Genomic DNA, 17,194 nt, shown 5'->3' on the forward strand with positions numbered 1-17,194 from the left:
ACTAACAGAATTTGCCAAGTAGACTACTATTAATAATTTTATTCATAATCATGGGAGTCTGTAATGTGAGTTATAAATACCATCAGCAGTGAAATGAATGAGATGAAAAAGTAGATCTACTTTTACAAAGAAGTAAATCAAATCAAATTCAGTTGTAGGCGGTAGTTGCAGGACAGTTCTCTAAGTGGCTGTGGACCGACTCAGCTTTCCCCACTTTCTCGTTTGCAGTTCTCAAGAATAACTGTAGAATGTGCGAGAATGCACACCTTGAGACAGCAGGGGACTAACCAGAACAGCCCAGGCTCTGTTCCAGTCTCCCTCCCCCCTCTAGGACAGGATGTCTTCAATGCTTTAGCCCAGAAAACTCTGTAACCCTGGTATAAAATCCAGAGTGGGCTGCTTTCTGGGATTCCTCAGCTGCAGTTTAGATAGGGCACATGCAGATGAGACGCCATCCTTTTTGGACGGCTTTCCTTAGCACTGGGGGACGGGCTTACAATGAATCCGAGGCTTCTATTGTCATTTTTTGCCTATTTATAAGTAATAAACTCTATATAAGCTGCTATGGGTGTGGGTGTTCTGTGTCACTAGACGCGGACAAGCTGGTACCCTAGCTGTGCACAGTGAATCTACTTCACTGTGGTGTTTGAAGCTTGAATGGTGGGATGTGACTGAATAGGAACATCAAGCCCATCAATCTTAAAACTAGTCCATCCAGATGAAGAAAATCATAGATGCCTACATTATTTAGTTCAATAAAATTCCACACGAGTCCCACTGATAGGATATGGGGAGATGGACAGTGTAAGATGAATTTACTAATAATCTTCGGGATAATCACCAGAGGCAAAGACACAAGGTGAATTTGTTGATTATAATTTATTGGTTACCATTTTGTGCTCAGCTACTAAAAACTCCTTGTTAGAGAATAAATTAAAGATTCAATTACATAGAATTATATAACAGATGAGCTCCAGAAGAGATTTTCATTCAGAAATTTGAATGGAGAATAAAAGAATAGAGACTGTAGAAATTATCTAGTTCCTTGGAAAACACAGCTGAGGAATATGAGTAGAAAAAGCATATGAGTCAACACAGTTAAGCTTACGTTAACTTTCTTCTTGAACTTGTTTGCCACATTCACCTTAGGCAGGTCAGCATCAGTGTCCAGTGCCATATAATGGGAATGATTCAAATGTGCAGGGGCATCTTCAGTGGCAGAAATTAATATGTTACACAGCTTTTGGAAGACTTCTAAGACTCACTCTCCAACTGTATCCCTGTGTTTGTTCTATCTGTATTCTGTATTCTGCATTGGTGTCTTGTAACTAATCGAAATAATAATTTATTTAAATTTGACCATCTACAAGATGTGCTTTAATAAAATATCAAGGAATTATTGAATAATCATGTTTCAGAGCTAGTTTGATGAGCACACAAGAGGACAGTGGGATAATGGAGTTCCAAATTTTCTATGTGTATAGGCATGAAGAGGAACAGGTATAAATGAGCTGGACCGTCTACAGCAAATCTTTCCTTTGCATGTGGCCCAAGAAAGTCACTAACTTCTCTTTACTGTCCCCTGCCTCCACCATTCTTAAACATAAGAAGGTAAAAGCCATTAAAATCATTTGCAAAACTATCCTGGGTGGTTCTTGCTTTGGTAGCATATATACTGACATTGGAATAATACAGAGAATATTAGCATGGCCCCTGTGCAAGAATGGCTTGCAAATTTGTGAAGCATTCCATATTGAAAACAAAAATTAAAAAAAAAAATCATCCAGTATTGTGTTGACTGGGTGTTTCAGACTTGACTTGCTTTTCCTTACCTTGGCCATGTATATTATGGGCCCTTATGTAGAGGCTATAATATAACCTTTGCTCCCTCAAGAGAACTCAATCATTTTGGCTCTGACATTAGATATATCCCAGGTTTGCCTGTTGGCGGGGGCAGTCAAAGGATGAGTTGTGTTGTGTTCTTTGTTTCACCACTATACTTATAGTTAGTATAGTGGTGTGCACTGGTTAGCAAGTGTGCTTATGAAATTTGACCAATAGCGAAAGGTTAGAGAAGAGGGATATAAACTGTATACACTGCTGAAAGAGTCTGATCCTCCCCCCGAGCTTGGTAAGACCCTGGGTTGAATCTTTGGTGTGACAAGCAGGGAAGGTGACTATGGTGAAGCTCTAAACCTGTCAAGTGGCCATGAGGAAGCTCTTCTTATAAAAATATATTATTGAAGGTTTATTAATATATAGGACACTGTCAAAATTGATTTTGGCTCAGAGAAGATAGAAAATAGAAAAGTCTTTTGAATTTCATGTACTTTATCTGCAGTTTCCCTCAAAAACATTCCTAGTTTCTACTTTTGCTTCTGTTTTCCTTTTACCTTCAGAGCAAGAAATCCTATCTAGTCCCAACTTTTGCTACCTAACCAGGGAGTAATTCTGGAATAACCAACTGGTAATCTGATTTATTGACCTGAACAACTGTCTGTGTTCTTGATTATTGTTGTACAGTATAATTTTAAAAGTTATATAATATTTCACTGTATAGATGTTCTACAATTTATCTAACCATTTTTTTTAATGTTGGACATTTAGTTGCTTCTGGGTTGTTTTTATTTCTTTTGTGCTGTTATAAAATACAGATAGATTTATCCTTGTATTTTTATCTCACACCTTTTGGTTAAGTTCTTAGAAGTGAATGTGCTGGGTCACAAGATAGCTGTTGTGACATTATTTTAAATTTTGTTAAAGTTTAGTCAACCAGCAGGTGAGCCATGTCAAGGTCATTTTAGAGAAAATAACAAAGCCATATTCCTGAATAAAAGGTAACCATGCGAAAACAAATCAATGAAATCATTTTAGTTAAGGTAAGTGACTGTGGAAGTTCAGGGTGGTTTATTGAATATTAGAGTAATTGACTTAGTTCTAACTAAAGGGAAATGTAAATGCATTCTGGGCTTAGGAAGAACATTGGTGAAGGACCAGGACCATTGTCTCCTTTCTAATCCTGGAGGAAAAAAATAATTTTTCTTAGAGTGAATAATATCTCATTGCCAGAGAATCATAGAATCCAAAAGTGCATGCAGACCTAACCATAACTGTTGGCATTGGAAAAGGATAAACAGTGGTGTAGCTATAGCAGGAGAAAGTAGTGATACCAACTGTGTGTTTAGATTTGATGGCAGCAACACAGAGGAGGAATGAGAGAAGGAAAGAGCAGAGGGTAATAAGAGAACAATCTTCCCAAAGGAGGCACAGAAAGTTGATAGTCTAGTGTGGTCCACAGAGGTGAAGAAAGCATAAGATCAAAATAAGTATAGAAAGAAAAGAGCAAACTAAATATCCAACATTGTTAAACTGTTAGAACCAATAAAAATAAAGTAAAGTTGCAGGTTCCAAAATCAACACATAAAAATTAGTAGCAATTAAGAATTGCTGGGATCCATATTTTTACGTCCTAAAAAGACAGTATGTTTGCCCAAGAGATAATGAGATCAAATATACAAAATGAAGCATAACTGAACCAGGAAAAAAAATTTTAAATCCACATAAAATTTTATTTTTAAACCCAATGATATCTGATCCAATGATATCTGAAAGATGTAAGATGTTATAGTAAGTTATAGTAAGCAAAATAAAATCTCTTTACTTGGAGCTTAATCTAGCTTGTATTCTGCAATGGTTGAGTTTGATATACCATATTTGTCAATTATATCAAATTCATTATGTTGTTCAAATCTTCTATAACCCTGCCAATATATCTGCCTGTCTTATCAGTTGCTGATTTGTTTTAAAATCTCTCAATATAGTTGTGAAACTATTTCTCCTTGTATTTCTGTGGAATTTTGTATGATGTATTTTGAGGCTATGTTATTAGATGTGTACAAATTTAGAATCATTCTATTTTCCTAACAGCTTGATCCTATTATCATTATGAAATACCTCTTTGATATTTAATAATGTGCCTTGCCTTAGATTCTATTTTGTCTGATATTAGTGTTGCTTCAAAAGTTTTAGTGTTGCTCAGTAATTTTTCACGACACTTTTTAAAATTTTCCAAATTTTATTTTATTTTTTTCCAATTTTTAAAACATTTTAATAATTATTTGAAGATTATGAGCATATATTATTTCATGACAACAGCATCACATATTTTCCTTAGGTCAGATTCCTAAAAGCGAGATTACTACTTTTAAAGGCGTAATTATGTTAACGTTTTTGAAACATATTTTCAAATTGTTTCTTAAAAAGTGTGCCAATTTAAATCTTATAGGGCATATACAAAACTGCAAAATTGTTCATTTCATTTTACCAACACCAACATTGTGAATTATCATTTTAAATATGGAAGGTTAATGTTTTCATATATGTATTTTTTTTATTTCAGGATATTATGAGGGTACAAAAGTTTTGGTTACATTGTATGTCTTTGCCTCACCCAAGTGAGGATTAGAGGTATACCCTTCCCCTCTACAATGCTCACCATGTCCATTAGTTGTGAGTTTAGCCCCCCAACCCTCTAATCCCTGGAGAATATTACTACCCTATGAGCACCATAGTGTTGATCAGTTAGTGCCAATTTGATGGCGAGTACATGTGGAAGCTATTCCTCTGATCTTGTGATACCTCACTGTGGATAATGGGCTCAAGCTCAATCCAGGAAAAAATAAGAGGTTCTAGATCATTGCTGTATCTTATAATTGACTAATAGTCCATTGTATACATATACCAAATTTTAATAATCCATTCATGAATTGACAGGCACTTGGGTTGTTTCCACATCCTTGCAGTAGTGAATTGTGCTTCCATAAACACTTGGGTTCAGGTGTCTTTATTATAGAATGTGTTTTGCTCTTTGGGGTAGATGCCTAATAGTGCTATTGCTGGATCGAATGGTATTTCTATTTTTAGCTCTTTGCGGTATCTCCAAATTCTTTTCCACAGAGGTTGCACCAATTAGCAGTCCCACCAGCAGTGTAAAAGTGTTCCCATCTCTCCACATCCTTGCCAGCATTTGTCATTTTGGGATTTTTTTGATAGAGGCCAATCTCACTGGGGTTAGGTGATATCTCATTGTGGTTTTGATTTGTATTTCTCTAATGATTAGAGATGTTGAGCATTTTTTATATGTTTGCTGGCCATTATTCTGTCTTCTTTTGAAAAGTTTCTGTTCATTTCCTTTGCCCATTTATTGATGAGGTTGTTTGATTTTTTTCTTGTTGTTTTTTTAAGTTCTAGATAGATTCTTGTTATCAGCCCTTTATCAGATGTGTAGAGAGCAAATATTTTCTCCCATTCTATAGGCTGTCTATTCGCTCTAATGACAGTTTCCTTGGCTGTGCAAAAGCTTTTTAATTTGATCAGATCGCATTTATTTATTTTTGTTGCTGCGGTGATTGCTTTGGGTGTCTTTTCAAAAATTCTTTGCGTAGGCTGATGTCTGAAAGGGTCTTCCAAACATCTTCTTCTAGAATTCTTAAGGTTTCATGCCTTAGGTTTAAGTCTGTTATCCATCTTAAACTGATTTTTGTGAGAGGTGAGAGGTGGGGATCCAGTTTAATTCTTCTGCATGTAGCTATCCAGTTTTTCCCAGCACCATTTATTGAAAAGTGATTCTTTTCCCCAGTGTATATTTTCGTCTGCTTTGTCAAAGATTAGATTGCCATATGCATATGGTTTCATCTCTGGGTTCTCAGTCTTGTTCCAAAGGTCTATGTCTCTATTCTTGTGCCAGTACCATCATTCTTTACAGATCTAGAAAAAATAATTCTATGCTATGTATGGAACCAGAGAAGACCTTGTATAGCCAAAGCAATCTTAAGCAAAAAGAACAAACTGGGAGGTATCAGTCTACCAGACTTCAAGTTGTACTACAAGGCTATATAGTAACTAAAACTTTTCCAAATTTTAATATTGAAAGTATGTCTCTTGTAAGCAGCATTGAGTTTAGCTTTTTTAGAGTATTTTAATATTCATTTTTAATTATGATTTTAGTTCCTTTACATTTAATATATTTACGTATATATCTGTATTTAAATTTACCATCTTGCAATTTTCTATTTCTTTCATGTGTTCTATGTACATTTTTCTCCTTCTAAGCCTTCTTTTGTTTTTGTTTAATTATTAAATTTCACATCCATTATCTCTTTAGTAACACATTGTTTTACTATTTTTACTACTGTAACATTTCTTGACATGTTAACATCTAAGCTAGAGATTATGACAGTCCTGATGAAAGTCTAATGTAAATTAGTGCATTTTCTAGACAATACATTGACCTTAAAACTATATATATTTTTAAGCCTAAAACATTATATTTCTTTTACATTGTCAATATTCATTTAAGTTTGCCTACAGCTTTACTCTTACTGCTGTTTTTCCAAATATTTTTCCTTCATTTCCATGCTTTCCTCTTTTATCAATTTCCTCTGCCGGAGGACTCAACTTGGTATTTTCTTAGGAAACACATGAACAGTGAGAATCTCTGGTAGGAGATGAACACAGCCCTCTTCTGGAGATGCAGATCATGGATAATTTATAGCTATGTCTGAGCTGTTCCTGTTGAAAAGTGGGCAGCAGTACATAGGCAAACACTCGTATAGCTCTCTTCTAGTTTTTGACTATCTAGCATTCTGTTGTCTTCAAATTTTGGCCTCAGTCCCTAACAATCCCTGTCAAACTTTCAGATTGTTACTTTTTAATTTTGTTTTTTGGCATTTATTTTACTATTTTTAAAATTTTTATTTTTAATTATTATGGGTACATATTTGTGTGTATGTATGTGTATATATATGGTACATGTGATGTTTTGATACAGGCATATAATGTGTATTAATCAGGGTAATTGGAGTGTTCATCATCTCAGGTATTTATCATTTCTTTGTGTTAGAAACATTCAAATTCCACTCTTTTAGTTATTTTAAAGTATACAATAACTTATCATTGTTTATAGCCACTTTCTTGTACTATCAAATATTGTTCATTCTATCTAAGTATCTAACTATATTTTTGCACCCATTAACCCCACTTTATCCCCCACTCCCTACTACCTTTCCCAGGCCCAGGTAACAATCATTATACTCTGGCTTCATGAGATCAATTGTTTTAACATTTAGCTCCCACATATGAGTGAGAAGATAAAAGATTTGTCTTTCTGTGCTTCACTTATTTCATTTAACATAACTTTCTCCAGTTCCATCCATGTTGTTGCAAATGGCAGGATTTCATTCTTTTTATGACTATATATTATTCCATTGTGTGTATGTACCACAATTTCTTTATCCATTTATCCATTGATGAACACTTAGGTTGATTCAAAATCTTGGCTATTGTGAATAGTGATGCAATAAATATGGAAATATAGATATCTGCTCGATATACTAATTTCCCTTCTTTTGGATATATACCCAACTGGAATTGCTGAGGCATATGGTAGCTCTAAATTTAGGTTTTTGAGAAAGTTTCATACTGTTCTCCATAGTAGTTTCATTAATTTACATTCCTATCAACACTGTACAACAGTTCCCCTTTCTCCACATCCTTGCCAGCATTCATTATTGCCTTTCTTTTTGATAAAAGCCATTTTAACTGGGCTGAGATGATGTCTCATTATAGTTTTGATTTACATTTCTCTGATGACTAATGTTGTTGAGCATTTTTTCATATAGCTGTTGGCCATTGTATGTCTTCTTTTGAGAAATGTATATTCAGATCCTTTGCCCATTTTTAATTGGATTATTTGATTTTTTCCTATTGAGTTGTTGGAGCTCTTTATGTATTCTAATTATTAATCCCTTGTCAAATGAGTAGTTTGTAAATATTTCCTCTCATTCTGTGGGTTTTCTCTTCACTTCATTGTTTCTTTTGCTGTGCAAAAACTTTTTAGCTTGATATGATCCCATTTGTAAAATTTTGCTTTGTTTGCTGTTTTGGAGGTATTAGTCAAGACGTCTGTGCCCAGACCAATGTCCTGAAGTGTTTCCCCAATGTTTTCTTTTAGTAGTTTCATAGTTTCAGGTCTTACATTTAAGTCTTTAATCCATTTTGATTCGATTTTTGGATGTGGTAAAAGATACGTGTTTCATTCTGCATATGGATTCATATCTTTATTTTGAATGCCTGGACTGAGAATTGCATTGCTTTACTTGACTTCTTTGTGGACAAAGGAGCCTCACAGGGACAAGATAAACCTCATTAAACTCAAACTCAAGAGATTGGAAGTTGTAGTGAATGATACTTATAAGCTGATTTATATTGAACAAAAATGACTCAATAAATAATGTGTGTTCCCCAACACCATGTAAATTACAAAACATCTTTACTTCTGTTTTATACTCAATCAATACATGTAATTAATTTTCCATGAAAATGCTCAATTATGTTGTTGGTTTTATAAAATCAAGACCATTTAACATCTTTAACATTGAATTCCAAATCTGTTCATGTATACACATTCTAGCATAGTATAAAAAGTTACTGACAATTGTTCAATGGGATTTGTCCACATTATTCAGCTATAACATTCTTTTGAGTAAAAAAGCACTTCATGTTCTCAGCATAAAGTTCTTTGTTACTGAGAGTGTGCTTTCCCTCTCTCTGAACAGTCTGAATTGAGTTTTATTTCGAGTTTTGTATCTGCTTCAAAGATTGTTGGCACACAGGCAAAGCTTTATGAAAATACATAGAGGCTGTAAATGCCATTTTTTTTATTCTTGAAACATATGTCTATAAGTGACAGATGATTATTGATTTGTTGGTAGAAAAAGGCACAAAAAGTACCAAGACCTGACTGACATCTTAACTCATATATATCTTACATTTAGCAGAAAAATCACAAATGTTATCTACTTTTCAGCTAGCACTCTTAACAATGGAACTGATAGTGTTCTTGTTCTCATGTGTCCTTCCATTCTGGTTCTTGGACCAGTCTCATAAGTATGCCCTTTACCAACTCCGACTCTCCACAACATACCTTGAACTGAAAGCAGGTAAAATGATACTTTATAAAGGATCACGTTCAAAAGAATAAAACTGCTTTTAACAAGTTGGACTACTGAAGAACTAAATACAACTTGCAGCAAAATACATCTTTATCTCTCTGAGTCTATCAGAGAGATGAAAAACAGCTCCCCTCTCTACCTTTTACCTAATCAAAAGCTTAAATCTGTTCACAGGCTTTACAGCTCTGCATTGTACTATTGTATATCGATTGTGCCAGAGGGCACCTCCTTGTGGAGAACAATTGATTTTTCTTTGTTAGCAAAGCTATTTTAATAGTCTTTCTACAGTCTGTCATGTTTCAAGGCCCCAGAAGCAAGATGCACCTGTTACAAGAACTTAGTGATCAATCGTTCAATCCATAGAAAATGTGCCTCTCTGCTGTGTGAAAACACCTCCATGGCAATTATTCAGAAGGTGACTTTAACTCGTTTTGATAAATATGCTGCCTGGGAGTCTCAGGTGGGTTGCTTAAGTGTTTTTTACATCTAAGCCTGAAATTAGATGTTTTGTTAAATTGCTATTAAGATAGCATAGTCACAAGACAGATTTTTGCTGTTTAATGTTACTTTAGCAGCTTCATGCCAAACTTCCTTGCCAAAGAAACCAGCCCAAAGTAAAAGTCAATGCTTTGAAGAGTGAGTGATGATAATAACTCTATTTGTATTGCCCTTGATATTTGAAAACGGCTCTTCTGGCTAATTGTGCGGCCGTGACTAAAATGTCAAAGGTAGGATCTGTAGCTTAATTCGGCACAATTGCTCTCTGTTCTCCTTGACCAGTAGTGACCACTGTTTCCTTAATGTTAAACAAAGTGTCTCTTATTTTGTTTTCCTCTTCATGAATCTGGCTAAAAATAGTTTTTCTTTGTGTGTATGGAGGATTCTCTGTGACCTATAGTCTTGTTAAAGTCTTTAAAAACTTCTTGCAAGTCTTTAGAAATGTCATCAGCACTCTAAGTAAGCTTGTAGCCGGCGTCCTAGATAACAATATTATTACTCACCGTTGGTTAGGAGGTTCAATGTATTATCTTAACCAACTTTCCTTCAAATCCTTCAAGATCGGCATTACACATCAAGCTTTATAAATGAGGAAATTTGAGAGAATTGTTATCAGGTTACATAAATACATACATAAGTGACAAAATAAGTATTTGAACTCAAAGTCCATTTTCTTAACCAGTTTTATAGTGTCTCTCAGAACTATGGTGTAAATATGTACTAGAAGTGTAGAGCCTTTACTAGGATTTCAACTGCTTTAAAATCACTTCAAGTGGGTAGAAGACCTCTTTAACTCAGCAAATATCTTTTGATATCTGCTCCATGTCAGATGGCATGATAGACTTTAAAGTGGCAAATTAAGAAAAACACAGCCCCTCATTTAAAGAAATCTGTCATAAAGTGGAAAAGGAAAATTGCCACTAAGGGCCTCAGCTGGGGAAAACATCTCTTCAGCCTAGAGGTAGGAAAATGTTTCATGGAAGATATTGCTTTTGTATAAGGCCTAGAAATATGAACAGGGTTATAATGGGCTGAATTGTGTCTCCCCTCAAATTCATATGTGGAAACTGTAATTCCACATGTCTCAAAAGTGATCTTATTGAGAAATAAGGTGTACAAAACTTGTAGACCTGCAAAGATATAGACAAGTTAAGATGAAGTCATTAAGGTAGGCTCTAATCTAATATGACTGATGTTCTTATATTAATAGAAAGGGAAAATATGGGCACAGAGACTCAGGGAGAACTCCATGTGAAGATAGGATTTTTGCTGCCACAAGCCGACGAATGCCAAATGTCACCAACAAACCACCAGGACCTGGAGAGAGATATGATCAGATTCTCCCTCACAGCCCTTAGAAGGAACCAACTCTTTCAAGTAGACTTCTGGAAATTTGATAAGTTTGATTTCAGCCTTCTAACCTCCAGAACTGTGAGACAATAAATTTCTGTTGTTTAATCCATCCAGTTTGTGGTACTTTCTTATGGCCATCCTAGCAAACGAATACAAGGATTTTGACAAGAATAGTGGTAGAGAGAGATACAGAGATTTTTTGTTTTATTTTTTTTTGTTTTCAGGTAAGCAAAAAAGAAAAGCAAAACTTGAAGATTAGGAAATACTTGTAGTCTGAGGAAGCAGTGAGGGGCCTCTGAATGTTTGCGAGTGAGCAGCAGAGTGGCATTTTCAGAATTTTGCTTCAGTGAAGTTAATCTAACATCGTATGTGGGGAGGCTGACAAAGGGCAGGCTTAGCTCACCTTGAGACTCTTTTGTAGCTAAAAATTAGTGAAAAAGAAGGGAAGGATCCTTGACTTGAGGACATTATTTAAAACTGAACTTGCTTTAAGGATATAACCAACTCTGACTTTCATGTTTTCATGTTTATAAACCACTAAGGAGATAGAGATGTAGATGAAGGAACAAGCTCCAGTCACTTTGCCTGAGGGATCGGAACAAGAATAATGATGCAATATGTTAGATCAATAAAAGGAAAAACATTTTTGAAATGCTTCTCTCTCTTTCTACATGCTCAGGTCTTAAGAAGTTAGAAAGAACCCCAGACAGTGAACCAGCAGACCTGGATTTCATAATCAGCTCTACAATGAATTACAGTATATAACCAGCTAGATAAATTGCTCCCAATTTCTGTATTTAAATTTCTTTTTTATGAAAGAAAGTGGTGAATGGATTGATAGCTACATTTCGTCCAGTTCTAATAAATAGTCTTTTTAAGGAATGTGGTAAGTTTACTTTGACTTTAGATGTGTCTTGTTTCATCTTGAATCTCTTTCTCGGTACTTTTATGCTGTATTAACAAAATTAAACTTTTGAATAAAATTGAACTCTTAAGAGTTTACTTACTCAGCACTAATCTCCTAATCATTTGAAGTTCTCATAGAATTTATGTGATGTCCACTGAGTCACAGATGCTAGAAGTAGAAATAAATGTGTTGCAGCCAGAACTATATAAGCGAGATTAAAACAGCAAAATAATGTCACAGAATTAAATAAAAAATAAAAAGTTCAGAAACAAATTAGCATTTCCTAAAAATAAATAGAATGCAGCTAAGAAGAAAAAGGAAAAGAGGAGAGGGATAGAACAGGTGTAGGAAAAGATGAGGGTAAATGTGAGCAAGCAGCACGCAGGCAGTGAACAGGTGTAGCGAGAGGTGCAAAAATTAATGATCTATTATGGAAAAGTCACAGCAGGGGTCTGTGTCTGGCTCCATTACCTTTGTCTCACTAGCTGAAACAAATCAGCCTGGATTACTAACATCTAGCAGTTTAGGAGAGGTTAACAGTAATGAAAAAGAAATTTGGTGACACAGGCTTAAATGTTGTTTTCATGAGCCATGTTTTCACAAGATTGAGCAAATCCTTGGCCATGGCAATTAAAAGAAGGCAGGGATTATCAACCTATGGCCTGTGGGTCAAATCTGGCTGACTTCTGTTTTTGGAAATAAGCTTTTCTTGGAACACAGCCATGCCCATTTGTGTACATATGCCCATGGCTGCTGTTGTACTACAACGGCAAAATTAAGTAGTTGCAAAAGAAACCATATGGCTCCAAAAGCTGAAAATATTTACTATCCAGCCTTTTACGATAAAAAGATCTCTGACCTTTGCTCTAGAGGATTTCTAACATAATTCTAGAAAATTCTCAGCTTCTGGAATCTGATTGCTTGGGTTAAAACACTTTCTCTTCTACATACTTATTCTGCAGTCTTGGGATAGACATTTGCCACTCTTCAAAATTAAGTTTTACTCATTAATCAAATAGGTGTAATAATAATCCTTCTCTTATAGGGTTGTTGTGAGGACCAATTAAATAGTTAGCATTCCAAGTCCCACTATGCTCACTTTCCACATCTGTCTATGCTATTGTATTACAGTATTTCCATGTTGTTATCTTCCAGGGACTGCTGCAGTTTCTGCCAACCATGCTGACACTTCACTAGATACTTTTGTGACCATCAGGCATTTACAGGGGTCTTCAAAGTTCCAAAGCTTCCCAGATACTTGTGACAGTTTAGAACAGAAGGCCTTATACCATCATTTTTTTTTAGAATTTGCTAGAGGCATGCCAAAATAATACAAGTTGTGCTCCAAAATTCTAAGTTCTCCATTAGGACTCAGATGAAGATTCATGATTTCACACCAGTGACAGTCTGACAAGAGACCATACTCAGAATCACTCTTCCCTTCTGAAAGTGAAATGTAGCATGGAATTAAGTTGATCACTGACAGCTCTCTCTTCTCTTGAAATGCAATTTCACCCTGGAAGCTTCTCAGTTCTTCGTGCAAAGGGTCTTCCTAGTTCTTCTTCACCATTTTTGCAGACATTACTGGAAATACTTGAACTCCAGCAGAAGACATAGTTTAAGCTGAAGCTGGTGACTCCAAAATCTCCTCCTACTATTTCAACTTTTATAGTATTCAAAATAGGGATTCTTGAATCTATTTAGAAATAATTGATATACTTAAGATAATGTCCACTGCCAATGTTTACTGGGTATTTGCTATAAGCCAGGTACTAAGCTAATCACCTGATGTATTATTAATACCTTATTTAATTTTCAAAAAATTCTGAGGTACTGTCATTATTTTTATAAGTGAAAAACCTGAGCCAATGGGAAAATTAGGTAAATTGACTGCAGTCACAGTTAATGGTGGCACAAGGCTTTGACCACAGCTTTTCCACTCCAAAGTTTATGGTCTTGAGCATCAGCCTGAATTGTTTTCCAGTATCAGTAATTGTTATGGGCTGAACTGAGTCCCACACAAAAAAACATGTTGAAGTCCTAACCCCTCGTAACTTAGAATGTGACCTTGTTGGGAAATAGGGTCATTGCAGATGTCATTAGTTAAGATGGGGTCATAGTGGAGTAGGATGGGCCTCTAGTCCACCATGACTGGTGTCCTTGTAAGAAGATAACCATGAAAAGACAGATGCAAAGGAAGGACACCATCTGACAAAGGAGGCAGAGATTGGATTTATGAAGCTGAAAGACAAGGGACACCAGTGACTGCCAGCAAACCACCAAAAGGTAGAAAGAAGCAAGGAAGGATATCCTCACAGGTTTCAGAAGCAGCACAGTCCTGCCAATACCTTGATTTTGGACTTCTAGCTTCCAGAATTGTGAAACAACAAATTTCTGTTGTTTTAATTCACCTAGTTTGAGATACTTTTTTGCAGCAGCCCTAGGAAACTAATACAGTAATATATATGAAGAAACTCTAAGAAAAAATATGATATGCCATGAATCTAAAATGTAGTATAGCCTAAGGGGGACAAGAGACTCTAAACATAGAACATCTTTCTAAGTAAGACAAAAAGAGGAATAAAAACAAACCAACAAACAGAGGAGAAAACAAAAAAGGTAATGTGATTGTAAAGTAAGATCTCTAGATTGCAGGTGACATCTGATTTTAATGGTACATCCATAAAGAATGAAACCAGGGATGTAAAACCAAAGTATATAAATACAAATAACTCATTATTCACAAGTTAACATTTGAGAGTTTGGTCTTGATGACTTTGCAGGAGGGTTACAGCTCACTAAAGGTCCAAAATAAATAATTACAGATTAGATTTAATGTTAACAGCTCAAATTTAAAATAACATTCACACGCGGCATTTAGAAATGGCATCCAAAAGAATGAAAATAAAACTAGGGCCATAGTTTAGATCTACAACCGTAAATTGCCTGATGGAAAAATAGCTAAAATTGCTCTCTATTGAAATAGTCTAGGATTGTTACCTATCTCATCTCAGCTGAACTCTCCCTTTTTACAAATATTGGAATAAAGCATTAGTGTGTCCCTACTCTGCAGTAGGCTCAAACCAATTACTGTTGGTTTCCATATGGTTCTGACTAATAGACGCATTCTAATATGTTTTTGAAGATTCATAGAAATGTTAGTGTATTTAAAAACATATTTTTTTCAATCATAATCTGAAAATGGTCAATCTGCCTATGGAAATTAGAATTGTGTATGCAAGAAGTGTGTGAAGAATCAGGTGTGCAAATGCCCTGCTTCTAAAGCCATGTTCCTTTGTTTAGTTTTGCCTTTGTGGCTGCTTGGATTTCCTTGTCTCTGACCTTGTCTCCCTGACAAATCCTATTCTTGCTTTACAGTACAGCTTAAGAATCACTTCCTTTGTCAAGCTGTCTATTTCTTAGCCCGTGTTGTTAATTCTCTCCTTTGTGCTAACAGTGAATTTCCTTTATATTATTTATTACATTGTCTGGCACCTTTGTGTGCTTCCTGTAGAATGTGAGCCCACTGAGGTCAGGGCCAGGTCTTTTTTATATTTACATACCTAACACCTAACACAGAGTCTGGCATATAGTAGCCACTTACTGAAGAATGAGATTCATGGATATGTTACCAAAAGTACAGACAACAAAAGCAAGAATAGACAAGTGGGACTACATCAAACACAGCAAAGGGAACAGTTAACAGAGTGAAAAGGCAACCTATGGAATGGGAGAAAATTTTTGCAAACTATATATTTGATAAAGGGTTACTTTCCAAAAATATATAAGAAATCCCTACAACTTCCTAGCAAAAAACTATAACCTGATTAAAAAACAAACAAAGGACTTGAATAGACATTTCTCTAAAAATGACATAAAAATGGCCAACAGATCCATGAAAAGATGCTCAATGTCACTAATCATTAGGGAAATGCAAATAAAAGCTACAACTAGATATCACCTCACACCTATTAGCATAGCTATTACCAAAAAGTCAAAAAATAATAAATGTTGGTGAGGATGTGAGGAAATTGGTACCCTTGTACACTGTAGGTGGGAATGCAAAATGATACAGCTTCTATGGAAAACAGCATGGAGCTTCCTCAAAAAATTAAAAATAGAGCTTTCATATGATTTAGCGATTCCACTGTTGAAATTGAAATCAAGATCGTAAAGAATTGAAATCAGGATCTCAAAGAGATATTAGCACTCTCATATTCATGACAGCGCTACTCACAATAGCTAAGGCATGAAACAAACAAAATGTCCATTGACTGATGAATGAATAGGAAAAAAAAGGTGTTATATACATACAATGGAATATTATTCATCCTTAAAAAAGAAGGAAATTTGCAATATGTAATAACGTGGATGAACCTTATGGGCATTATGTTAAGTGAAATAAACCCATCACAGAAGGACAAATGCTGCATGATTCCACCTATATGAGTTATCCTAAGCAGTCAAACTCATAGAATGAAAGAGTGGAATGGAGGTTGCCAGGGATTGGGTAAAAGGGAAAACGAGGAGTTGCTAGTCAACAGGTATATATTACAGTTACTTAAGATGAATAAGTTCTAGAGATCTACAGTACAACATCATGCCTATAGACAACAATACTGTGTTGCACAATGAAACATCTCTTAAGAGATTAGAGTTCATGTTACATATTTTTACCACAATAAAACAAAAACAAATTATATTAAAAAAGGAATGAACAAATGTAATTTGAGAAAAACATTATGGAAAATGCCAAATCAGTCTTATTCAGATCTAGAGATGATCAAGGTAAGCTCATCACTGAAGCAGAGATTACATTGGTGAGAAAGTGGAAATGCTGAATGCCTATTCTATCTTGTGTTGAAAGGAGAATCCTGTTAAAAACGAAGCCAAGATCATAGTAAAGAGGGTTTGTGATCTAAGATCAGTGAGATGGTTATAAAAGGCACTAGGCTGCTTCCAGTGAATACAAGTTTCTAAGACTAGATGGACATTCCAAAGTTCAGAAAAAATAACTTCTCAAGTATCTAACTTAGGCTGATTCTTTCCTCACAATGTCAACCAAGAATCTCTTTTCACACTGTTTATTGCTATCACTGCAGTCAAACATTGGTTAACATGTACTTTTACTAATACAATGGCCTAATTTTTACTTCAATTCCCTGTCTCAAGTTTGTGTTCTTTTCAGTCCATTTTGCATGCTGCCTAGCTTGTACCATTCAGAAATCTTCAGTTGTTCCCCATTCCCCTATAGAGTAAAGTTTGTTTCTTCAACCTAATCTTTCACAGCTTCTCCAAACTCACTCATCTCTCAAACCATCTTACCAACATCATCTCCCATCATTTCCAAGAAAGTTTTTATTTCATTTCATTGTATTCTTTGGAATAGATGTAATTCATTAAATGTATCATTAAATCCAACTGG

General features: G+C 35.2%; 1 non-coding gene across 1 annotated transcript; it reads left to right on the forward strand.

Annotated features, from left to right (window-relative positions):
* The first annotated feature begins 1,655 nt into the window (after positions 1-1,655).
* LOC138377676 (U6 spliceosomal RNA) lies at positions 1,656-1,758 on the forward strand. The gene has a single exon (XR_011231841.1). It is a non-coding gene; the product is annotated as a U6 spliceosomal RNA (small nuclear RNA).
* Positions 1,759-17,194: the final 15,436 nt, after the last annotated feature.

This window comes from Eulemur rufifrons, chromosome 29, assembly GCF_041146395.1.
Source record: "Eulemur rufifrons isolate Redbay chromosome 29, OSU_ERuf_1, whole genome shotgun sequence".
Taxonomy (NCBI): Eukaryota; Metazoa; Chordata; class Mammalia; order Primates; family Lemuridae; genus Eulemur; species Eulemur rufifrons.